The 27061-nt window shown below is 42.4% G+C and overlaps 1 long non-coding RNA gene across 1 annotated transcript in view; it reads left to right on the top strand.

Annotated features, from left to right (window-relative positions):
- Positions 1-13530: 13530 nt before the first annotated feature.
- The window catches only part of LOC111095313, a 30598-nt gene continuing 17067 nt past the window's right edge, over positions 13531-27061 (top strand). The window contains exons 1-3 of the long non-coding RNA XR_005357359.1: positions 13531-13624; positions 15144-15254; positions 26928-27039. This is a non-coding gene — a long non-coding RNA (uncharacterized LOC111095313). The remainder of the gene's footprint in view (positions 13625-15143; positions 15255-26927; positions 27040-27061) is intronic.

Here is a 27061-nt window from a genome sequence, read left to right as displayed (position 1 = left end):
ACCCCCAAAGCCTATCCCACACTGCTGAGCAGTTTGGAAGCAAATAAAATGGTGGGTGTCTCTAAGGCGCTAAGTTTTGAGGTTGTTACATTGGCACTAGGTAACCAATACAGAACCAACTATTGAAAGCACAGATTTTTACATTAGCCTAATGCCTCTCCTGCACCTCATTCCTTATCACCTGTGCTGCGGTTTCTTTGGTTTAGTTCCTTGAGACAATAAATCTCCCCCTTGCCTGGAGTGGTTGGAGCAGACCTACAGGTCCACCAGGGTGTTTTATTTAATTTTTAGTTTCAGCTTAATGTCATTGGTGTGTCATATTAGCAGAAAAACCCATCATTCTCAGGTACTGGCTAATGTACAGCCTGTGAGTAGAGGGTGAATGGGGCTGTAAAATTATGCCTTCACGTTCAGCTCAATGTAATGACACAGGATCCAAAGGGGATCTGGGATCAGCTGGTGGTGTCAATGTCATAGTTTTTCTTCTCTTATGGAATATGGAATCAATTGAAAAAGAAGACGTAGAAGATGAACTAATGGAAATGCAACCAGCTACTTTCTTACTAAGGAGGCCGATTGTAAGATGTGGCTTTTCTATCTTCGGGGATGGGAAAAAGCTTCTTAACCTTCTGCTGTTGAATTAAACTGATTTACTTCACCAATCACAGGCAGAGGTGAATGCTGCAGGCCTCCCCCATGGGGGAGAGCCCACCCTGAGAGACCTACCACAGCTGATCAAAATAAATGGGACACTATGCATTCTGAAGCTGAGCATGCTCCATTTCTTCCCCCAGACTCCCCCATCAGATAACTGGGAGACCCAGATTGTGACTGCAGGATAATTTGGGGGTCCTCACTAACACCACAGATGGGTTTAGAAGGCTACCTTCCACAACCAACAGCACTTGAGACCTCTTGATAGCTATTTTCCACACATCACCGCATTGACGGGCACCAGAGCCTTGAGAGAAGGAGTTATTTGTTCCCATTTAATGAAGCAGATTCAGAAAACTTAGCTGCTGGTCCCAGATGATAGGATTTAAAGACAGAGCCCAATGTCCTGTCCCATGAACCATGCTGCCTTGTGACTCACTGACTTCCAGATTTAGGGCAGGTTTTAGACATAATCAGAGTCAAAGTGGAAGGATAAAGCTTAGAGAGAGGAGGTGGAACAGTCCAGGAATGAGGAATAAAGGGTATGGGATCAAGTAGTATCCCATATGATGAACATGGGCTGAATATTAATCACTTCCTGTATCGGACTTTCAAGGCCAACTCCCTGTCCTCACAGGTGCCCTGGGTTTTGGTCCTCACCACTCAGGGAGGTATGGGTGGGACACATCACAAATCAAAGTGAGTAAGTCACTCCCCAAACATCCAGAGCTGAGGTGAAAAGAGCACCATCTTCTCACCACACATCACTTGGGAACCAGATGAGAACCTTGAGATTTACTGGTGGAGGGAGAAAGGTCTCATCTTTCTTCCCCCTAAAGTTTTTGCACCAAGTAGTCAATAGGGAAGCTTCACTCAGGGAAATGTTTGCCTTCCTTGCCTTGATCTTTTTTGAAATTTTATTTATTTGACAGAGTACGCATGCACAAGCAGGGAAGTGGGAGAGGGAGAGGGAGAAGTAGGCTCTCCACTGAGCAGGAAGCCTGATGTGGGGCTCCATCCCAGGGCCCTGGGATCATGACCTGAGCTAAAGTCCGTTGTTCAACCAGCTGAGCCACCCAGGTGTCCCCTGGGTGCGTTGATCTTACCTCTGTCCCCACCATTCTATCTGAAAACAGTAAGGGAATCTTGTTCCTTCCTTGATCTTACTATGACCTTCCTTTTTTGCTCCTCAAGAAAAAAGGAAGTATTAAGCATCTAGATGTGGTGGAGGGAAGATTTTTTTTTTTTTAACAGAGCAAGAAGTTTGAGCAGAAGCAGGCTCAGCTGGTGGTGGACCAGGCTGATGCCACAGAATGTTGGCTGTGACCATTAGCTCCTGCTCTGCACCGCTTCACTTGTTTGTCTGAAATCCAAACCAACACGGGCATGCTTTCTCCTTTACTCAGGTCTAGGGAGATGGCTTCAATGGAAATGTCAGACAATGAGATGGAAGTGCTCTGCAGCAACTGGGACATGCTAGGGTGCTACCCAACCTGTGTCTGAAGAAAGTAGCTGGGGGCAGCAGAGAAAAAGACTGTGTTTGAGAAACAACTATACTCTACTCTGATGGATGGTTGAATGTTGTCCAAGATGGCTCACTCATACAGCTGCTGGCTGGGCCCTCAGCTGGGGCTGTCAACAGGGTGCCTTGAGTCTCTTTCATGTGGCCTCTCCACGCAGCTTAGGCTACACAGAGCATGGTGACTGGATTAACAAAGGGAGTGTACCAAGAGTAGGAAAGAAGCTGGGAGTCTCTTAAGGCCTGCCTTCAGGAGTTATACAGCATCCCTTCCAGCATTCCCATTGGGCAAAGCAAGGATGGTCTCAATTCAAGGGGAGAGGAATGGACTCTAGCATTCCAAAGGAAAAATGGCAACGACTATGTAGCCATTTTTAACCACCACACTGAATTTGTGACTTAAAGTGATCCTAAGCCTTTTTTTTTTTTTTTTTAACCTAGGCATGACTAGAAAAATTGTGAGTTTTTGTGAGGAACCAAAGAAAGAACTTCCCATTGAAAAAAGAATTTAAGAGATCAGCAGGGAAAAAAAGTTGCATTCTGATTATATAGAAGTAGTCATATTTAAGCTTTCAGTTATGATTATAAAAATTACAAAATAACATAGTATTGAAATACATAAAGCCACGTGCTGGAAATTTTTTAAAAGATTTACTTATTCATTTTAGAGAGAGAGCATGAGCAGGAGGGGCAAAGAGAGAGGGAAAGAGAATCTCAAGCAGACTTTGCTGAGTGGGGAGTCCAACTCAGGGCTCCATCTCACAACCCTGAGACCTGAGCAGAAACCAAGAATCAGATGCTTAACCAACTGCTCCATGCAGGCATCCTTATACTGGAAAAACAGTTTTAAAAAGATTTTATTTACTTATTGAGAGAGAGAGAGAAGGTGCAAGTATGGGGAGGGGCAGAGAAAGAGGGAGAAAGAGAATCTTAAGCAGGCTCCCCATTGAGTATGGAGCCCAATATGAGTCTCCATCCCCCATCCCGAGATCATGACCAGAGCCAAGATCAAGAGTCAACATTTAACCAACTGAGCCATCCAGGCACCCCTGTCCTGGAAATTTTGATAGAAAGAATTCATAAACGGAAAAGGTTTCATCTAAATTTAAAATTTTTTGTCTTTTTATTATGAAAAATTTCAAATTTTCCTATTATGAAATTAGGAAAGTGTAATGACTTCCTATGTACTTGTATACCTAAGCTTCAACGATTATCAACTCAGCCAGTATTTTTTCACTTTATACCTAAGCCTACTTTCTCCTTACCCATATTGGTTTGAAACCGTTTTCAAAGATCACATAATTTTATTCATAAATATTTCAACATGTATTTGTAAAAGATAGAAATGAATGCCTTAAAAAATACATGATGATAAATGTTAACAGACATACTGTGATGATCATTTCACACTTGAAACTAATAGAATGTTAAATGTCAATTATCTTCAATAAAATTAAAAAATACTCAAATACCATTATCACATGTAAATAAAACCAACAATAATTCCTTAAAAGTAGTTGGACATTTTAATACATCTTTATTTGACAGATCTAGCAGATAAAAATGAGTAAGGATATAGAGCTACCCTGCCCAATCTGACAGAGTAGCTACATGTGGCAGATGAGCACTTGAAATGTTACTAGTGAAGCTGGGAAATTGAATTTTTACTCATATTTAATTTAAATTAATTTTAATATAATTTTTAAAAATGATACTTGATTCAGTATTGACAAATTTTCTAAGAATGTTGAGAACAACATAGGCATGTAAATCTACTTTTTCAAATGTAAATGTTATGGAATCTTGATACAGAACAAGTATTCCTGATGACAACTTAGCATCTGGATTGAGAAGGGCTGTAAATGTAAAAGACACATTGAATTGAAGACTTAGTCAAAAATGTAAAATATTTCATTAATATATTTTATATTTGACTTCTTATTGAAATGATATTTTGGATATAGGGTATTGCATAAATATGCTGATTAAAGTAATTTCACTTACTTTTTTTGCTTTTTAACATGGCTACTAGAAGATTTTCATCAATCACATGTGTTATCTACAGTATACTTCTGTTGGATAGCATTGACATAGAAAGTCTGAATGATATTATCAGGAAAGTCACGTGAATACATAAATACTGTATTCCCTTTTCCTATAAACATAAAACTTCTCTAGGACTTTTAGGCCACTTTGAAACTTATTATATATTATTCAATAAAGAAAATTTCAGTAAATTCTCCAAAACACGAATTATTCAGAGTACTCTCTAAGCAATATTAATAACACAACTGCAATCAACAAAAGGACTCAACCCTATGAACATACAGGGATTCTCTCCTAAAAAACTCTTTTGTCAAAAATGAAACCAAAATGCAACTGCAGGATATTTCAAACATAGCAGTAAGGAGCATAGTGCGCAGCAAGACCGTAGGGCCTGCCAAAGCTGTAATGAGAAGCAAATTCAAAGTAGCAAATGCTTTCACTGTTAAATAAGCAAGAAGGAAAGTAACAGAATTAAGCAGCAAGCTCAAAAAGTTGGAGAGCAAAGTAGCCTCATGGAAATCCAGAGAAAGGAAATACAAAGATAAACCAACAAACAAAAAAATTGCCTTATAAAATAGGAGTAAACAGTCTTAGATTAAAACAAAACAAAACAAAACAAAATGGGCAATGTTTTGCTTATATAATAAAGAAAAAAGAAAAAAATGTGAAAACAATGCAAATACCCAATACTGGATATATTAAAAACAGCCCACATTTACTGAATACTTCTGTGTTCTAGGCATTGTGCTAAGCATTCTTTTTTCCTCCCCCACGCCAGCATCCTTGTGAAGTACAAAGTCCTATTATCTCTATTTTTCATTTTCTGCATTTCAGGAGCAATGACTTACTTAATGAAGCTTATCATAGGAGGGAGTTGGCAAATGGGGATTTGAATTGAACCCAGGGCCTCTAGACCTATGTCCTGCCATTATTTTCTTTTATTTTACTATTTTTTTAAAGAGAGAGAGTGTGTGTAGGAGAAGGGTGGGGAGGGACAGAGGGAGAAAGTCTTAAGAAAGCTCCATGCCCCTGGCTGGGCTGGATCCTGTGAGACCTGAGATCATGACCTGAACCGAAATGACGAGCTGGAGGCCTGAACCACCGCACCACCCAGGTGCCCTGTGGTCCTGTCCATTTAAAATCTCTATATCATACTGAGTAGTGAAGGAAATTACAGAAAATTTTTAAATTGTGTGCAACTCGGCAACACGCTTGAAAATCCATATGAAAGATATGATTCTCTAGTAAAATGCAAATTACCAAACTTGAGTCAAGGAATGGATAATAATTTAAACAAACCAATAGCCACGAAAGAAAGGTTGATTGCCTTCAGAAAAGATACTAGGACTGATTACAAGAGAAAAGTCTTTTAAAAAATACTTTGAAGGAATAGATAATTCTCATGATAATGAACTTGTTCTAGCACAAGGGACAGGGAAGGGATGGATTGCATCACAATTCAGTTTATGAGGCTAATTCAGAACAAAGTTTAAAAGAAAAAATACAGATGATGTTGACTTATGTATATTGAAATAAAAATTTCCAGCAAATAAGCACAATAGTATGTGAAATTCCAAGTGATGTTACATAGAAATATATGGATGGTTTAATATGAAAAATCTACTCATAAAATTCACATCAGTATCTGTCCTCTTGACAGATATTTTTGAAAAAAAATTGATAAATTGCAATATCCATTTCTGATTTATTTTAATTATTTTATTTTTTTAATCTATTTTTAAGTAGTAAACTTTGATTTAAAATAAATGATCTCTTTTTCTCGGTAAAGAACCTCTGTCTCAACACCCAGAAATCTAACTGGTACAAAATAAGAAGCAACATAGTATTTAAAAGTGGCACAGCAGGGGCGACTCAGTGGCTCAAACCTATGCATCTGTCTCTTGATTTTGGCCCAGGTTAAGGTCTCAGGGTTGTGAGATGGAGCCCAGGGTTGGCTCCGTGCTCAGCCGAGAGTCGGCCTGAGATTCTCTCTCTCCCTCTGCCCCTCCCGCCATGAACTCTCTCCTGCACTTTCTCTCTAAATAAATCTTAAAAAAAAAAAAAAAAAAAAAAGTGACACAGCAAAGGCACTCCCATTAAAATCAGGAACAAGACAAATATTCAGGTAAATAAAGCAGACAATTATTTACCATTATTCCAGAAGTTTTAGCTGCTCCTAAATGATGAAAACAACAAAAACAAACAAACAAACAAACAAAAACACACACACACAAAAAAAACCCCACCAAACTAATAACAATAGAACCAATGCTGTTAGTTAGCTCTCTCTAGGAATAAACCTACGAAGAAATATGAAAAGCTAAAGCATCAAAATTATTTATATATTATTTTAGTAGAGACAGTGAGCAACTTTTAAAACACTTTCCTAAACCTTCAATTTAGCATAAACTAAATTTTACAATCAGGCAAAAAGGTAGATTAACAATAACGACGACGAAAGAATCCCTAGGGAGAGAGAGCTGGAGTAGGAACTTGGGGTGGGTTTTCGGTGGCGGGTGGAGAGGTCTTTGGGAAAGGGAATGATTGAAACCAAGGAGCACAGCCACCCATCCCAAGGACTTCTTAGGAAATCCTGCTTCCTGGAATATGTCTCTGCTCATCCAGAGATGACTGTGACTGTCCCTTAGAATATTGCAGTCCAAATTCCGCAGTGAGTCAAGCTGAAACCGGCTGGCAATCGGGTGGCTGTAAAAGCCAGCAGAGGCCCAGCATGAGATGAGATAGTGTTTTCCAGGCCGGTTAAAGTCCTCAGTCCCAGACAGCCTGCCGGTGGGCTTTGGGGCCGACGGGCTGCTCCTGCCCAGCTTCTCCCAAGGGCTTGCAGTCTCAGCCCAGGGCGAGCCTGAGTCCTTTCTGGCCAATTTATTTTTGCCTGCTAGTTTCCTGGCATCACTGTGGAGGGGGCGGTAAAAAAGAGATCGTTTGTGTCTGTGCGCACACACACGTGCGCGTCCGTGTCTGTGTGTACGCAAAAGTGTCACTATATTCTCCAGGCATTTCCTGTATTTACTTATTTTTAAAAGATTTATTTCTTCATTTTAGAGAGAGCGAGCGAGAGCACAAGTGGAGGAGCGGCAGAGGGGGGAGGAAAGTGGAGCTTGGAGCCTGCTTGGGGTTCGATCTCATGACCCCGGGATCATGACCTGAGGTGAAACCAAGAGTCAGATGCTTCACCGACAGAGCCGCCCAGGCGTCCCCAGATATTTTCTTTAAAACTCACCCTCTGAGGGTTGCTGGAGGGGAGGTGGGTGGGGGGTGGGATAGGTTAAATGGGTGATGGGGAATAAGGAGGGCCTTGATTATGAGGAGCACTGGGTGTTGTACATAAGTGATGAATCAGTAAATTCTACTCCTGAAACTAGTATTATATTATATATTAACTAACCAGAATTTAAATAAAAACCTGGGGGAAAGAAAAAAACACCAAAAACCTAAAACCAAACCTCACCCCCTCTGTCTAGGGTAACAGGAACTCTGGTTCACTCCGGTCAACTCCTGAGGATCTCTCGGAGTGCTTGCACCTTCCATGACGGGTCCTCTTTCTCTTGCACTAAACTGTGCCTTCTGTCTCCTGCCCTTAGCTCCTGGTCAGCACACGGTACTTACTTCCGTGGTGCCACTTTACCTGTTCCTTCATGCTTCCAAAGCACCAAGACTAGGATGTTTAAGGACACAGGCTTTCCTAAAAATTTGAAAACGTCTTTTCATGGACAACACAAGAAAGCAAGCTTTCATCTTGACCCAGCCGGTGGGCCCCATGGGATCAGCTGGCGTGCCTTGTTGTCCAGCTTTTTCCTTGGCCTACCTCCCTGATGCTCAGCCAGCTACTTCTCAGATCTCAGCTCCGCATCATTTCTCCCTCCTCCTAGGCCTGGGGACCTCCCAACCCGCTCTGTCCCACATGTCTATAGGGGAAGCCCCCAATCAATGAGCAGCCTAGCAAGCCAACGCAGGCATGCTTGCCCCTCGCAGTGCAGAACGGTGGAACTCTTTCTTCAAGACCACAGTGTCCAGGCCGGGCCTTGGCATAAGCGTGAGGAAGTTCTTCTCCACAGGAAGCAGTCCTCTCCAGCCCTCTATTTCTAGGATGACTTCCATGGGCTGTTTGTTCCAGGAACGTTCTCAACTCTGCAGAACTTGTCCAAGTGCGGAACCCTAGACCCCATCCCAATGATGGCAGTTCAGTGGGTCGAGGGCCTGGAATCTGCATTTTTAGAAAATTCCCCAAGTAACTCTGATGCAGGGGATCCTCAAATCATATTTATAAGATCTCTGCCCCCACCTGGGTGGCTTAGTGGTTGAGCGTCTGTCTGCCTTAGGCTCAGGGTGTGATCCCGGGGTCCTGAGGTCGAGTCCTGCATTGGGCTCCCAGGGATCCTGCTTCTTCCTCTGCCTGTGTCTCTGCCCCTCTCTCTCTCTCTGTCTCTCATGAATAAATAAATAACATCTTTTAAAAAAAAATCTCTGCCCCAGCAAAGTGCAAAAGTTAACACACTTGCCAGACTGTCTCTTCCTCCTTCCCTCCTTCTTTCCCTTCCTCTCCTCTTCCTCCTGTCTACACACACAAATCTTAGTCATTTCTGGGTGGTAAGAAACCTTGATAAAGAAAACTACACAGAGTGATATATGTCATATATTTATTTATATTGCATATTTATAATTATACAGTCACATATGAGAATATATCAAGATTGCAAATACTTAGATATTTTTCCCTCCTCCCAGTTGTTTGGCCATGACCTTACATTATTTTGTCACGGGCGAGAAAATGTAATAAAGAAAAGCAAAACTCAAATGAACCCCAGGAAGCGTGTCAGGTGGGAAACTGGATTTGACCCAGGAATGTCCCCTTGCCCAAGGACAAGTCTTCTGCTCTTCCTATCTTATCTTATCCCCAGTGACTGTCTGTGCTTACCAAGGACAGGATGTTCTTGTGACTTTGGCCTGCTGGGCTCTGAGCTTGGAGAGGGAAAAAGTGCTCAAGGCTAAAGCCCCCCCCCTCCTTTGGTCTGCAGAGTAGGATCTGACCACTTCACCCTTCCTTCCCTCTCTACACACCTTCCCTCCCCACATCCTGTCCCACCCTACCCTCCAATCCCCCGGGGTGGCCTCTGTGGCACCCTGGTGAGTTTGGTCCTTCTCTGACGCTCCTAGCTGGAAGGCCAGACTCTGATTGTGGTGCCCTCAGCTGGGAGGCAGGAAAGGGATCTAATAGGCCCTTCTTCAGAAGAGCGTCGGGCAAAGTGAGTGAAATGCTGCTGAGAGCCTTGCAAACCATGCGCCAGGCACACGGGCAGGAGATTCTTCTTTTCACAGAACCTTAGTACATTCTACTGTGCGGGGAGGTGCACCGAGCACAGGGTGCACAGGTGATAAAGGCATGTTCCTGCTTCCAAGCCCCTTCAGCCATCCAGAGAGGGAGACAAATCAGGGCAGGAGCTTCTCTAGGGCAGGAGGAGCCAGTCCAGAACCAGAGCAAACCCTACAACCTCCTTGCAAGTGCGGTGACCAGAGGCAAGTTATTTAACCTTTGTGACCCACGTGCTTCTATCTCAGAAAGGTGAAGATACCATTTTCATGGGGTTGTTGTAAGGATTCAACGAGATTTCCCCAAACCTCAGGACTCAGCATCCCTCCCTTGAAAAAGTTTGTCTGGGGTCTCCCCGCAACCTTTATAATTAGTTCATTAACGTTGCCACCCACGTTTACTTCACCGTAAGCAGAGGTATTTGTGAAACCTTAGGTTTGATGTGAGTCTTTTTTTTTTTCTTTTCTTTTTTTCTGTTCTCCTAATGAACACGAAAGCAAATGCAGCTATTAAAATGTTTGAAGTTCACCTGGGTCAGAAACACTTCACGAGTCCCCAGGGATATAAACACTACACTTAGGAAAATACGGAGATTCATAATGAAAGCACCCAGCACATGGCTTGGTGCAAGGTAAGGCTTAAATGCACACCCTTCTGTTGATTCCCAGGAGGTGGGAGGACCCAGTGCCTCTGAGGTGGGGGGTAAGCAGGGGAGAGAAAGGCTTCCCAGAGGAGGTGATCTCTGAACATAAGCAGTGAAGCTTGAGCTGTCCCTCACCAGACCCATGAAAGGGTTGGAGAGAGAGGGGAGGGGAAGAGGGAGGTGCTTTTCAAGAAAAGGGAACAAAGGCCAGGATCCTAATGGGACCTTAGAACTTCGAGGAATGGTCCTGGGAGAGAGATAAGACGGCACAGAGAGAGATAGGGGAGTCTGTGTGGAGTTTGGACTTGATCGTGAGGGATATGGGGAGACTGGCTGAGAAGTCACATGTTCCCAGGTACCGCCTACGAGGATCTCCGAGAATGTTTGGAGTGGCCCAGGGCAGAAGGCTCGAAGGTCTCACACTTCCACCCTTCATTCACTCACTGGAGCTCCCAGATAGTGGAACTATGTATGTCAGCAGAGATGAGCACTTTGTTTCCCATATTAGCTTCTCCAGTCTGGAAGAGCTGAAGCTCCCTCCACACCCCCATGCTGCTCAGGCTCTTTGCATCTCTGGCCCCAGGGCTCTGGTGGGCTCCATCCCTGGCTCACCTCTGGTCACACCCGGACTCTTCAATGTGGGTATCTGTGGGGTCCCATGCAAACCCCCTATTCTCACTAAGTCCCTGGTCCCCCGTCTGACAGGTGGGGATAACCTACTCATGCATCTGCTCATGGGGTTTTTGCAGAGATTATGCAGATACGGAGTATATGGCACTTTGCTCTATTGCGTGTGGCACCTGATAGCATCTCAGTGAGGGTTTGATAGTATTATAGTATTCTCTCTCCCTGGCCCCATTCTGTAATCTGTGGCTGCCTAAAATAACCCAACTCTATAAATGAATAAATTGACCTTCCAGTGTGAGTCACCAGCCTCTTGAGCTGAGTTCGTGGGAGTCTGTTGAATCTTCTCCCTGTGCACAGATTACTCAACCAGGTGAGGCTGGGGATCAATGGGGCTGAGACTAGGGGGAGGTAAGAGAGGTACCAGGGGTACAAATTTTAAGGAGGCGCTAATTCTCGAGGTCACACCAGTGCATCCTTAAATTGTGTGCCCTAGTTCCAAGTGTGGGGTTGTAATCTGCTTTGTTTTTCTCTGGTTGAGTGAACTAGACTCTCCAGCTGTGAGTAGAAAAAGCAAACAAGTGCCTGATGCATCCTTCCATGCAAGGAGGATGCATCCCTTCCATGAAGGGGGGAGGCAGGAGGAAGGGGGGAGGCTTAGGGTGACAGTGACATCATGTGATGGGGGTATTTGGGGAGGACATGAGTGTCGGTTTCCTAGGTGCCGGACAGTTCAGGGACAGAGATAGCCATCAACCCTGAGTTGACTAACAGGCTGGCACCTTTCAGGATTCAAGTACGGATTTATACTTTCTCCACCCCCAGCTCAACCTTCCAACAGGGGAAAGATTCCCTCTTGGTTGGTCCTGGCCCTAAACAACTAAAGCATGTGCTCATTAGCTGAGGCCCTTCTTCCATGACATGACTAGCTTTGGATTGCCCATTACACATGCAACTCTTGATCCACTGAGTAAGATACTGGGATTTTGGGGGGGTGGCAGAGGGCAGGGATAAGGCATTATCCCATCCGGGCATGATGGGGGCAGATACCTCTGCCGTGAAACCCTCACATCCAGCATGGGTAGAGAGGCTTCCCTCACAGCACTGGGTGTTGCAGTGGGAATGGGGTAGGGGTGACGTGGGAGTAGAGGACAGAGAGAGGTCTCAGGCATCTTTCCTGGCCAATATTTTAGAACTCCTTTCAAATCAGCAGGTTAATGTAGCACAGCGAGGCCACATCAGGCCGGTCCCAGTCTGGTGCTCGGGATTAATGTATCATGAAAGAAATCAAGAATGTGGCTGAGACCAATTAGAAAGTCAGTGGTGTTGGGGATAACAGTCAGCAGGGTTTTCACACCCTTGCAAGGCTTTCCCTCTGCCCCGGGGCTCTTCCTCCCCCCTCCTCCTCAACCAACCAACTCTCACCCTTGTCCCCTCAAGAGCTTGGCCCAGAGAGTGACTCTGAGTGGGGAAAGCAGTATAGTAGACTGGGAATTTATGAGTTTGGGTAAATCCTAGACTGGGTTTGAATTTTGGCAGGAATGACTTTGGTCTTCCCACGACTTTTAAAAAATCAAGACAAAATTCCTATCACATTAAATTAACCATTTTAAAATACACAATTCAGTGGCATTCGGTACATTCACGATGTTGTACACTCCCCACCTCTCTCTAGTTCCAGAACATTCCCATCACTTCAAACCCCTTACCCATTAAGCAATTTCTCTGCTACACCTTCCCCAACCCCTGGCAACTACCTACCTATGTCTTCTTTCTCTCTATGGATTTTTCCATTCTGAATATTTCATTTAAATGGAATCATACAATATGTGACTTTTTTTTCTGATTTTTTTTTTTACTTAGCATAATGTTTTCGAGGTTCATTTACGTTGTAATATGTATCACTACTTTTTATGGCTGAATAATAGTCCATTGTATGTATAAACCATAAATTGCTTATCCATTCATCCGTTAATGGAGATTTGGGCTGTTTCTACCTCGGTTATTATAAGTGAAGCTTGACTGACATAAGACCTCCTGCTGATTTGAGATAGTCAACAAAACTGAAATTGTACATAAAACAGTTGGGAAGGACTCCATATTTATAATGTATGTGCCACACTGGATCTGCTGCTGAACTAAGAGAAGAGGCAAAGAGGATTCATGTTTTCTAAGTATTTACTGTATGTTAGGCACTCAGATGCACAACCTTTACTTTCTCATTTAATCCTTGCAACAGCCTATGAAGTAGGGACTCTGATGCCCATTGTACAGATGTGAAAACTGAGGCACAACAAAATTAAGTCACATGCTCAAGACAGATCTCTAAGTGTAAATGCCAGGATTTTCACCCAGATCATATGGTTTCAAAGTCCACACAGTCTCTTGTAAAGAGTGGAAACAAAGTTTAATTCACTTGCAATGGAAAATAAAAATAAGCTAAGAAAGATCAAACCGGGGCTTCTCTTGCTTAAGTATATATTCAAGCCCCTTGAACTGAAATATCACACGTGCCTTTAGTAAACTAGAAAAGAGCTCGTATTTTATAGAATGTCGGTACCTGTTGGAGAGTCCTTTGACTCCCTTCATTGATTTTAGATAAAGAGGCAGTTTTATGCTCCCTCTTCCCCAACCCAGACCTCCAGGAGATTTTCAGAGCTGATTCTAACCTGGAGTCATCAGTTCTTACTCCTGGTTCTAGAAGTTCTAGATTCTAGCTAGTTCTGGGTTCTGAACCTCTAGAGTTCTGAGGACTCCAAACATAATGTCTCCATCGGACCATGAGAGCTTCTGATTTTAATCCTTCCAGGTGAGAACACAGGTGGAGGAGCATCTGGTTCCCAAGGGTCCTAAGGCAGCAGGCCAGCAGTGGGAAGCCAGATAGATGTTGAGTTCTTGAATGCAACTTTACCCCTGGAGGCCAGAGTTGCTGTGACTCCTGCTGGAAACTCAGACATCTTAAGTGGTTATACCAGCCCCAACCTGAGATGCCACGCAAAGCCAGCCGAGTACAACTAGTCTTAAACTGTACACTCTCATTAACCCAGCAATTCTACTTCTGTGAATTTATCCCAAAGGAATTAGTATGGAAACTACAGATTTGACTATAAGACTTTTTTTATAATAACCAAATATCAGAGATAATATAAATATCCCATATGGGAGTTTTGGATGGATCAAATACAAATACAACCATATAATGTAATATAAATCAGCCATTAAAAGTGTGGTAAAGAAAAACAATTTTTTGACCTAAAAAATTGTTCTGTTAGATGAAAACAAGAATTAAATCAAAAAAGTTTACAAAGCAGTACTGACTGCTAATCTAGCTATCATCTATCTCCAGAGCCTAGAAGTGTAAACCCTAGTGGCAATGGGAGTCTTCAGCTACAGAAATTAGAAAACTTTTGTATTTTCTCATATTATCCAGATTTTGCTGTAATTCACATATGACTTTTCTAATTTATATATATAATATATATATGTACACATATATAATATATATATTTAATAAACAAAAATTAAAATAGAGCCAGAATCTTATAGTTCTGTTTGGAGAAGAACTTAGGATCTCATTACTTTAATAGAATTTGCTTTCTGGAGGATGAGACTTGTGTTTTTAAACATATATTTGGTATCTTTTATTGCTCAATCTGCAGATCTGAGAGCCAGTGGTATTATGGCTGCGGTACTCCTCTACCTAGGACCACTACCTCCTACGCAATCAGGTCCCTGTGATAGATATGTCCCTTGAGTAGCTGAAGAGCAGGTATCAGGCAGCTCAGTGAAGGTAGAAGGACCTAGTGGCCGCACAGGATTCCCAATCATTATGTGTTTTTTAATTGATTGATAGAGCATCTTGATTCCCTTTATTTTTTTAAAAAGATTTTATTTATTTATTCATGATAGACACAGAGATACAGAGACAGAGAGAGAGTCAGAGACACAGGCAGAGGGAGAAGCAGGCTCCATGCAGGGAGCCCGATGCGGGACTCAATCCCGGGACTCCAGGATCACGCCCTGGGGCGAAGGCAGGTGCTTAACCCCTGAGCCACCCAGGGATCCCCTTGATTCCCTTTAGAGGTCCCTCCAAGAACCAGGAGGGAGATCTATCTATAACCTCCCCACTTTTCATTAACGGCTTCTGATCATGAAGGTCTGATAATACTTTGACAACACTGATAAAGATGAGGCCCTTTTCTTTTCTTTTCTCTTTTCTTTCCTTTCCTTTCTTCTATTTTCCTTTCTTTTCCTTTCTTTTCTTTTCTTTTCTTTTCTCTTTCCTTTCTTTTTTCTTTTGCTTCATTTGTATTCATACTTGGCTTTAGGGTACTGGCACTGATTTGGAGTTATGAAGCCTCCTACTCTGGAAAGCTAATGCAAGAGAGTGACACTACTGGCTCCTGAGTATGTGAGAACAGCAACTACACAATCGGAAGGTGGGCATGTATACACTTATATTCCACTTTGTGCCCAGCCTGAAATATGATCTTGGGCAAATTACTCATCTATCTGGGTATTTATTTCTGCATTTTACAAACAGGAATAGCAATCACAGGGTTGTTGTGATATTAAAAACACACAGCCTGATCTGTGTCTCAGATCTTTAAATGTCTCAGTTCTTTAAATGTCTCCTCCCCCCACCCCCATCTCTCTCAAGGGCTTTATTTTAAGTAAATGTGTGGTCTCTTCAAATTTTAAAAGATTCATTCTCCAAAGCAAGACTGCCATCCACCAACTAGATGACCTCAGGCAAGTTATATAATTTGTCAGTGCCTCAGTTCCTTCCTTTATAAAATAGGAATAATAGTAAAACTGCTTAAGAAAATTTTCCTGAAGATTAATTAAGTTAAAATATGTAAAGTCCTTAGAATAATGCCTGTCTATACAGGAGATAAGCATTTACTACTGTAATAGCAGCAGTAGTGTTAATATTATTGTTTTCAATATCATGTTCTCCTCATCCTTTACATAAGAGGAAAAGGCACGGTTTGCACACAATAGCCACAAAACAATAATATGCCAAAGAATAGATTTAACAAAAGAGTTGTTAAACTTTTAGAATAAAAATTGTAAAATTTTAATGAAAGCCTTTTAAAGATTTAGGAAGATGAGAATGACTCAATGATGTATACCATGTTCATGGATAAGGAGACTGAATAACATAAATATTTCAAGTCTCCATGATCATGATGCCTGATCTTAAAATTCTTAAAATTCTTTTAGAAAAGCAGAGAAACAGAAAGGAATTAGTGGAGATAATTTTGAAGAAAAAAAAAAAAAAGAAGTGACTTGCCTTACCAGACAAATACCAAGCTTTGTTATTACAGGCACCACCCTGTGCAGTTGAAAATCTGCATATATCTTTTGAGTCCCCCCAAACTTAACTACTAGGAGCCTACTGTTGACCAGAAGCCTTGCTGATAACATAAACAGTTGATGAACACATAATTTATATGTTATATGTATCATACACTATATTCTTACAATAAGTTAAGCTAGAGAAAAGAAAATGTTATTAAGAAAATCATAAGGAAGACAAAATATACTTACAATAATGTACTGCATCCAAAAAAAATCCATGTGTAAGTGGACCTGCATAGTTCCAACTTGTATTGTTTAAGAGTCAACTGGAGGGGCGCTTCGGTGGCTTAGTGGTTGAGCATCTACCTTTGGCTCAGGTGGTGATCTTGAGGTCCTGGGATCGAGTCCCACATTGGGCTCCCTTCAGGGAGCTTGTTTCTCCCTCTGCCTATGTCTCTGCCTCTCTCTCTTCATTTCTCATGAATAAATAAATAAAATTTAAAAAAATAAGAGTCAATTGTAAATTATAGAAATAAAGCAGTTTGTCATTAAGGTCAATAGATTTGACTCTCCTCCATTGTGCTAAAAATGTGCTGAGATACTGATTCAGCCAGCCCTTGGAGTGGCTAGGGGAGGCCTGACGTGGCCTGTAGCACCTGAAGTCCCAGGAGAGACCATCAGCCTCTTCTGTTTACTCCCATGCGCAAATCGAAGATGATATTTTTCTATGTGTTCATGATGTGTAAAGGTTACAAAGGTTTCTATGTGCTCATGATGTGGAATAGACAAGACGAATAGAGAACTCAAATAGATCCACATATTCTTGGAAGTTTTATTATCTTCAAGAGTGCCATTACTAATCTATTGGAACAGAAAGGATTTTTCAATAAGTGATAGATATATATACACACACATACACATACATATATGTATATATGTTTGAATAGAGTTATAATATAACTAAAATACATATAGCTATAGAATAACTAATTATAATATATATAGTACATGGGAAATACACTAAAATTGTTTTATTACCTAAAACACTAATCAATTTCAGATGAATTGAAAAGCTGAGTGTAAAAAACCAAAATATACAAATATTAAAAAGAAAACCCAGGAGAAATATTTTGATGACATCAGATCAGAGAAGAATTTACCCAAAGTAGAGAACACCATGGGGGTGCATGTGGCTGGCTCAGCCTCTAGAGCACACAACTCTTGATCTCAGGGTTATAATTCAAGCCCCATGTTGGATGTAGGGATTACTAAAACAACAACAACAACACCTTAGTAAAAAATACTAAGGAACTATCTGGGAAAAAATTTACAACTTACATCACAAAGAGCTAATTTCACTAAGAAATAAGAGCCTTTTTGCAAATCAATAAAGCACTACTAACGTTATTTTAAAGACCTTTAAAAAAAATCTAAAGCCATTTTATTTATTCCTAGTAATAGAAACACAAATTACAACCACATTGAGATACTATTTTTTACCTCTGAGGTTGGTAAAAATCCAGAAATTTGATTTATAGCATCATCCATAGTATAGGAAACAGACCATCTTCCAGTGCTGTAGAGAACACATTTTTACAACCTCTATAGAAGGAATTTGGAAGCAATATCTATCAAAAATACAGTTGGCATGCACCCTGTAACCACGCATTCCCATATCTAAAAATTTTTCCCTTAGACATAAACACACATGAGTGTGATGATAAAAGGACAAGGTTACTCAGTGCAACATTGTTTGTATTCCTCAAAAGTTGGCAAACTCCCAAATATTAATTAGTAACTGGTTAAATATTAATTATGATACATTCATACAATGGGATACTGGAGCTGTAAAATGTAAACTCTTTAGTACTGACACAGAATAATCTTCAAGGTGTAGCTAAAGGGTGAAAAAACCCTAAGACACACTGCACACAACAGTGTATACAGCATGTTAATATTGGGGTTCAAAGGTGGAATGCGTAGTTTATTTTCCTGTGCATAAAATAATTTTGGAAGAATGTCAAGGGAAAATGGATGACTGAGGAAGAGTAAGATAAGACTTGTCGGTGTACGCTCTTTGTTCCTATTGAATTTTAAGCTGTGTGTATGTATTGTCTTTCAAATAAAGATTAACATTTAAAATTTAGTGAATTAACTACACTGAAATTTAAAATTTCTGTATGATTAAAGACACCTTTAAAAAGGTGAAAAGACAGGTGATATACTGGGGGAATGAATATATTTTCAACACACGTAACTGACTAATAGTTAGTATCCAGAGTTCCAAATCAATAAGAAAAAGACAGTTCCATCTGAAAATGAACAGAAAATAAGATTAAAAAAAAAAAAAAAAAAACATTCACAGAAGAAACATGACAGGTCAAATGAGTACTAAAGCTCACCTCCTCTGGGGCGCCTGAGTGACTTAGTTGGTTAAGCATTTGCCTTCAGGTCAGGCATGATCCTGGAGTCCTGCAGAGAGCCCTACATTGGGCTCCCTGCTCAGTGGGCAGTCAGCTTCTCCCTCTCCTTCTGCCCCCATCTTGTGCTCTTTATCTCAAATAAATAAATAAAATCTATAAAAAAAATTCTCTTCTAACAATCAGAAGACTGTAAATTAAAATGAGCTACCATTTTACTGCCATTAGATTGGAATATACTTAAAATTCTAACAATCTTGAGTGTGGGTGAGGATATAAGACATGGGGAGCTCCAGGTCCTGCTGGTCACAGTGTGCAAACTGGTATGTCCCCGTTGGAGAACTGCACAGCCATCAGATAGAAAATACATCCTTCAACACAGAAGTTGCACATTTTGGGACTTTTCACAGAAAACTTCTGGCAAATGTGTATGAAGAAACAAGGACCAAAAATACCCACTGACATGTTGTTTGTACTAACAAAAACCAACAGGAAAAACAACATACATAGCAATATTCCCATATGCATCAACATGGATAAATCTCAAACACATCAAGTGGGATGAAAAGCAGATTTAGGAAAGATATTATGTAAACAAAATTTTGAAATGATCAAAATAATTCTATATAATGCCTGTCTATATTTACCCCATGTAGCAAACATTCAAAAATATGCTGGAATTAAAAATACTAAATTCAAGTAATGTTTACCCCGAGTATAGATTTTTTTGGGGGGGTGGGGTGGGGTGGGGTTTACTTCTCAGTGCCACCATTTGTCAGACTGGGACCCTGGACAAGTCCTTTTATCTCTTTAAAACTCATTTTCCCCAGCTGCAAAAAGAATAGTTATAATAATTACACAATTATAATAGCTATAAGATTAAATAAGATAAAGATTGAACAAGGTGATGAATGCATGATCCTTGCACACAGTAAGCACTTAGCTAAATGTTAACCTGCATTATCAGCATCTCAATTTGACTACAAGGGCATTCTTGAATCACTCTGATTCTCATTTCTTAACTCTCTCGAGGAAATGAGATTTTGTGTATCAGATCCCTCAAATTTATGCATTTTTTTTAAAAAAAGATTTTATTTATTTATTCATGAGAGAGAGAGGCAGAGACACAGGCAGAGGGAGAAGCAGGCTCCATGCAGGGAGCCCAATGTGGGACTCGATCCCGGGACTCCAGGATCACGCCCTGGGCTGAAGGCAGGTGCTAAACCGCTGAGCCACCCAGGGATCCCCATTTTATGCATTTTCTAATTACAAATTTGTACCCTTTGACCCACATCCTAAACTCTCACATCCCCAAAATCCTGGTGTCCACTATTCTACTCCTTGTTTCTAGGAGTTCAGCCTTTTTAGATTCCACATATAAGTGACATCATACAATACAGTATTTGATTTTGTCTGTCTGACTTATCTCATCAACATTATGCCCTCAAGCTCCATCCATATTGATGCAAATGGCAGGATGTCCTTCTTTCTCGTGGCTGAATAATATTCCATTATATATGTAAACACACACACATATAATGTCTTTTTCATCCATTTATTCATTGGTGGACACTTAAATTACTTTTAAATCTTCACTATTGTGAGAAATGGTGTGATAAACATGGAAGTTCAGACATCTTTTCTATATCCTATTTCCACTTTTATTTTTGGATACGTACCCAGAAGTGAGATTGCTGGATCATATGGTAGTTCTGCTTTTGAATTTTAACTCTACTGTATTGTTCATTTTTAACAACACTGTCTTATACACTTGAAAGTTACTCAGAGTCTAGATCTTAAATGTTCTCGCCACAAAAAAGAAATGATAATTATGTGATGTGATGGAAGTGTTAGCTAACGCTATGGTATCTATCGTATAGCAAGATGTAAGTGTATCATCAAATCAACACGTATCCTTTAAACTTCACAAATGTGATACGTCAATTATAACTCAATTTAGAAAAAGTGAGACTTTAGCCTCATATCTGGATGACATGTAACTGAGAATAAAGATATAGGCTTGGAACAGTTTCCTTTTTAAAGTCTGGTTTTAACAAGAAGCTGAGTTTCGACTAGAGCTGCTAATTAAGTCTGCAAGGAGGACACAGTGCTGATTAATCCAGCTGTACCTGCTGGTGGCAGATCCTCGGAAATAACAAAGAGCTGTCATCTTCTTCCAGCACTGGGGGTGGGGGGTGGGGTGGGAGGGGAGGACACGGTTACACACTCAGCTCTTTTGGGCTTGTTTTCATAGAATCCGCCACAATACTCAAAGTGCCACTTACCGCAGACTTCTCGGTACGATGATATACCTGACCCGTCCTTCTGCGATGACTCACCGCGGTCCTTCTCTGTGTCAGCATTGTGCCGGGCTGGGGTGACCCAGAGGTGTCCCTGCTTTAATACCTCACCCATCCCATTGGGAGACAGAGCAAATGCCAAGGAACAAAGACCTGAACAATAGGACAAAAGTATGCAATTAACGGTGTCATTTGACTGGTAAAGACAGCAAACCAGGGAATTCATAGGAGGGGGCAGTGAGCACAGGCTGCAAGAGAGCATCCCTGGCTTTGGCTTCAGACAAGTAGAAGTAGAAAGCAACCCCACCTTCCTCCTCCACAGGAAGCATCTGCTTCCCTGCCCACGTGGCTTACCGTGTGACTTGCTTTAACCAATGGGGCGTTAGGAGAAGTGATGTGAATGAAAGCTTTATTTAAAGCTTTAAAAATTTTTTTTGAATATTTTATTTATTTATTCATGAGAGGCACACAGAGAGAGGCAGAGACACAGACAGAGGGAGAAGCAGGCTTCCCGCGGGGAGCCTGATGCATCCATCCCAGGACCCGGGGATCACGATCTGAGCCAAAGGCAGATGCTCAACCACTGAACCACCCAGGCGCCCTATTTTAAAATTAAAAAAAAAAAATAAAATAAAATTTATTTTTTTATCTGATGGGGGGATGGGGGAGAGAGAGAGAGAGAATCTTAAGCAGACTTCTTGTTGAACACAGAGCTCAGGGTGAGTTTTGATCCCATCATCTGTGAAATTATGAGCTGAGCTGAAGTCACAAGAGGGATGCTCAACAACTGAGCCACCCAGGCACCCCTGTGAAGGCTTTAAATATGCTGACACTGTTGGATTTTTGAGCCTTTTGCCATGAGGTTGACATGTTGAGCATGCCCAGATGCACCGCATGGCCTGGAAACAAGCCCAGCCAAGTCCAGCCTAAATCCCTGAACCGCAGCCACCCCACAGGTGCCTGAGTGAAGAATAAATGCTTATGGCTGTGTGCCACTGAGACTTACAGTGGCTTGATATTCAGGCTGACTGCAACAGTAGTCTATTCATCTGTAAAATGGGGAAAATATGTGTCTTATGTTCAGTGGTACTGTGAGAATTAAGTGGATATAAACCAAATGTCTCAGACTTCCACACGCCGAGAATGCAACTAAGGTGCATTAATAGGAATCCCTGATTTGCAATAGCCCCTCTACTCAAGAGGAAATTCCCTTCTTGGAAAACAAATGATCAATAAAAAGTCTTGCTGTTTCTCAGTGTGTGTGGCGGGTGCTCCCTACCCCCCACCAGCCCTTGGTCCCCATAACGTTGCCAGGATACCACTCTAATCTTGGATTCTGCGTCTGCTGAGCAGTTCAGTCCGGCCCTTTGGTGGGGCTGCCATAGATTCACCGACAAACAGCCGAGGACTTGAACTTCATGATGCAGGACAACTTGACTCACCCAACAAATATCTATTGCCTGCTGACTGGTGTACTTCAGTGGGACACTGAGGCAGATGCATGACTTAGAGTAATTGCTTTGATAAGGAGAATGAGGTTAGGGGCACATGGGTGGCTCAGCAGTTGAGCATCTGCCTTCGGCTCGGTGTGATCCCAGAGTCCTCTCTGTGTCTCTCATGAATGAATGAATGAATAAATAAATAAATAAATAAATAAATATGTTTTTAAAAAGGAGAAGGGAAATGAGGATAGAAAATACTGTCTCCCTCATTTATACTCAATTGGCAAACTCCACAGCTTGGTTAGAATTTAGTAATAATTCTAAAGGCCTGTTTCTGTGAAACAGCCCTTTCAAGTGTGGAATGTTTCTAGAATGGCAGGGTTAAGGAGAGGCCCCCTGACAGCCATCATGGCAAACCCCATTCAGGTCTCCCGTGCAGCCCTCAAGCCTTATGGCTGAGTCCTCCCTGGCCTCTGTAAGGCCTTGCTAGTCCATGGCCTTGAAATCTGTCAGGCTTGTCTGAACGCCAACCATGACCAGCAATGAAGATACGTTCCCAGAAGACATTCTAGTTTCTGTGCACATCTGAGTCTGCAAACAGCTTCCTGTAAGGTGGGGTATCCTTCGACCATGCTCCGTCAGTAGGTCAGGCCCTGCTAGGATCCCTGCTTCCAGAAATAACATACAGAAAGTACCAAACAAATGGTAGGTAGTCAAGAGTGTCAATTCTCTTCCACTTCCTGGAGGCCAAGAAACTTGAGCTGGATTATGGAATAGTTGGAATGAAAAAAAGGAAGGGGTCTGAAGTCTCTGTGCCCAGTGTGCCCAATCCTTATGTGTCAGACCTTGATGTCCACTCAGAGATGATGGAATGAGACTAATAAACGGAGCCCAGATGGTCTGCTGGTTGCTCAGGGTTACTAGCAAGTAATGTAGGCCAAGCATTCCTGCTCTGGGCCATTGCAGACCTGTGAGTCTCACACACTCTTTTGGTGATGAAATTATTATAAGGCCTCCCAGAGGTCCTATAAATGTCTCCTAAAGTCCTAACGAGTACTGTGTTTCTTAGGTTTCTGACTCTTCAAATGTGAACATTATTTATTTAAATGGCTACTAATCCCCTATCAGCTTTATTTTTAATTGTTCAAACTTAAGACTAGTTTTTTAAAAATATTTATTAATTTATTTGAGAGAGAGGGAGAGAGAGAGTGCAAGTGGGGGTGGTGCAGAGGGAGAGAGAGAGAGAATCTCAAGCAGACTCTGTGCGTAGAGCCCGACGCTGGGCTGGATCTCAGGGTTGTGATATCATGACCTGAGCCGAAACTGAGAGTCAGACGCTTAACCAACTGAGCCCCCCAGGCATCCCAAGGCTAGATTTTAGGGGAGTTTTATGTTCACAGTAAAATTCAAGTGAAGATACAGAGATTTCCCATCTACTGCTTGCCCCCTCCCACCATGTAGCCTCCCCCATTATTAATACCCCCCACCAGCGGGGTGTATTTGTTATAGTTGATGAACCTACATTGACATGTCACTGTCACTCTATGACCATAGTTTACATTGGGGTTTACTCATGGGGTTGCATGATCTGTGGGTTTGGACACGTGTAATGACATGTATCCATCATAGGGCATTTTCACTGCCCTAAAAATCTTCTGTAGTCCACCTTTTCACCTCTGCCCTTCCCGATCACACAACACTGGCAGTCACTAAACTTTTTATTGTCTCCACGGGTCTCCCTTTTCCAAAATGTCATATAGTTGCAACCCTATAGTATGTAATTTTTTTCAGATTTTTAAAAAATATTTTATTTATTTATTTGAGAGAGAGAGAGTGAGTGAGTGAGAGACAGAACACAAGCATGGGGAACAGCAGAGGGAGAGGGAGAAGCAGGTTCCCCATCAAGCAGGGAGCCCAACACAGGGCTGGATCCTGGAACCTCAGGACCATGACCTGAGCTGAAGGCAGACGCCCAACCGACTGAGCCACCCAGGGGTTCCTCAGATTGTTTTTTTTTTCACTTAGTATTAATGTATTTAAATTTCTTCCGTGTCTTCTGACTTGACAGTACATTTCTTTTTAGCTCTGAGTGTTAGTCCACTGTCTGGAAGTACTACAGTTTCTTTATCCATTCACCTGTGGAAGGGCATCTTGACTGCTTCCACATTTTGGTAGTTATCAATAAAGCTGCCATAAACCTCCATGTGCAGGTTTTTGGGTGGACAGAATTTCCACTTCATTCAGTAAATCCCAAATGCAGTTGCTGCATTGCATGTTAAGAGGACTTCTGTGGCAGTCCCCGTGGCGCAGCGGTTTAGCGCCGCCTGCAGCCTGGGGTGTGATCCTGGAGACCCGGGATTGAGTCCCACGTCAGGCTCCCTGCATGGAGCCTGCTTCTCCCTCTGCCTGTGTCTCTGCCTCTCTCGCTCTCTCTCTGCCTCTATGAATAAATAAATAAAGAATCTTTAAAAAAAAAAAAAAAGAGGACGTTCGGTTGTGTGAGAACCCACCCACTGTCTTCCAGAGTGGCTGTACCATTTCACGTTCCCATCAACAATGAATGAGAGTTCCTAATGCTCCGCCTCTTTGCCAGTATTTGGTGTGGTCAGTGTTCCAAATTTGGGCCATTCTAATGGGCATAAGCTTTTCGTTGTTTTATTTTATTTGGGGGTCCAAGTGGGATCCTTCTATATAATCAGTTTGGGTCCCCTGGGCATGCCCAAACCACTCTGTTCTTCCTCTTTGCAGCTGTGAGGCCCTTCAGACACAATCTGTCTTCATGCCACATGGAGGGAAATGGTAGGTGGGCTTCTGGAAGCACTCACCTGAGGTATATGGGGACTCCAGGTGCAGACAGGAGGCCTGGTGTCTGTCCTGTGACTACATGGCCTGCTGTGGGTGACCCAAGTCAGAGAGGGAGAGTGAGAGGGGTGCCTGAAAGTGATAGTCAATTAAAAACACACTAGGCAGGATGTTGGAGGGGGTGGTGGGGGCAGGCTGTGTCCAGGCATCAGAGATGCAAGTAGCAACCTTTCCTACTCTGTGACTCTCAGCAAGTTCTGGCTGGCGGAGTGGACCGGCCGCAGGAATTATGTGAAATGGGTGCAGGAAGTACATGAAATACTTCCAGTGTTCATGAGCCAAGCCAGTTCTCAATGATCAATCCAGTACATAGTCTTCAAGGAAGACAGAAGGTAAGAGGTCTCCTTACTGGGTATCAGCCAGCCTTCATTCTGACTCCCTGGTTTCCTTAGGTTGACTTACTCGGAGAATAACCCTTGGTATTTCTAGTGCTTTAGACCTGCCCTCTAAAGAGTCATCTCAGTCTAAGTGACATGTTGAAGCTCTGCCACTCTGTAAACACCAAGAGCCATGAGATGGCCACATTCAGCTTCCTGACTATTGAGAGACCCACTGACATCTGGGTGGCCACGTTCCCTGGCTTTCTCTCTGCAAAGTTTCCAGAAGGCAAATCTATGCCTGTTCAGAGCAAGCCTTTCCCGAGCTCACTCACTGCTGAGTTCTGGGGTCATGCTAACCACGTGGGGCACCAGTGGGAAGCTCCATGCTCCACTCTCTCCCACATTGTGCATGCTCTCACCTGCAGACCCTTGTCCAGGCAGCCCTCCCCAGCTGACATGCGCCTCTGATCTGCCTCGCTAAAATCCTTCCCAGCTGAAGGGACTCAGCCCCCACCTCTGTGACTACCCCTCACTTCCTCGCTACCACTAGTGCTTTCCGCCACTGAATGCCCTGAAATGTATCTTGTATTATCTTGGCAATGGGTTCCAAATGTATGTGCATCACACCAAGATGTGCACTGGAAATATATTTTCTTTAGTTTGTTCATAGTCTAGACTTACTTCTGAGTGTACATCCTCTGGGTATTGGTGGGGATTGGTGGGGGAGATTGGGGTGAGGGATCTATTTCGTCCAAAGTAATAAACTAATGCAGTATCTTTGGGTGATGTTCAATTTCTTTTTTAAAAAATATTTTATTTATTTATTCATGAGAGACACAGAGAGAGGCAGAGGCACAGGCAGAGGGAGAAGCAGGCTCCCTGTGGGGAGCCTGATACAGGACTCGATCTCAGGACACCGGAATCACGACTTGAGCCAAAGGCAGAGGCCACTGAGCCACCCAGGTGCCCTGATCAGTTTCTTTAGGTAAAATGCCTCCTCTTTCAGAATCATCTCCCCCATCCCCCAAATTTCCTTGTAAGATGGTACAATGGTGTAACCTACAGCATTTTTATGGTGGTGTATGGAGTCTTCATACCGTCTAGCCATCAGGCCAGCCTCTGAGGCAAACATCTGCTGTCAACAAGATTGTGGTCCCTTCCCTTGGCCTGGCCACTGCTTCAGGGACGTCTTCTCCAACTTCTGCTGACCAATGAACTCCACTCTTGCTTTCATTGATGTTTAAAGATTTCCATAGCTGGGGCACCTGGGTGGCTCAGTCCATTAAGCATCTGGCTCTTGATCTCAGCTCAGGTCTTGACTTCAAGGTCATGAGACCTTGAGTCTCATGAGACCTCCACACAGTGTGGAGCCTACCTAAAAAGTGAATAAAGATTCCCATAGCTGCAGCCCCTCTTAAAGCAGACAGCCAGCACCCTCAGCTACCTTCCCCATTTCTCCCTCAGGGCACACACATTTCTGGACACCTTCAGACCACACAGAAAGCCAGGAAGATTCAGGGAAGCTTCAGGCTCTTGCCCTTGGCTACAGAAAACAGAAGTACTGGTTGAACCTCAGGTATGGAGGGAGGGCAGGGGCT

The sequence above is a fragment of the Canis lupus genome, chromosome 3, assembly GCF_011100685.1.
Source record: "Canis lupus familiaris isolate Mischka breed German Shepherd chromosome 3, alternate assembly UU_Cfam_GSD_1.0, whole genome shotgun sequence".
In the NCBI taxonomy this organism is placed as follows: domain Eukaryota; kingdom Metazoa; phylum Chordata; class Mammalia; order Carnivora; family Canidae; genus Canis; species Canis lupus.
This window is presented reverse-complemented; position numbering and strand designations above follow the sequence as displayed.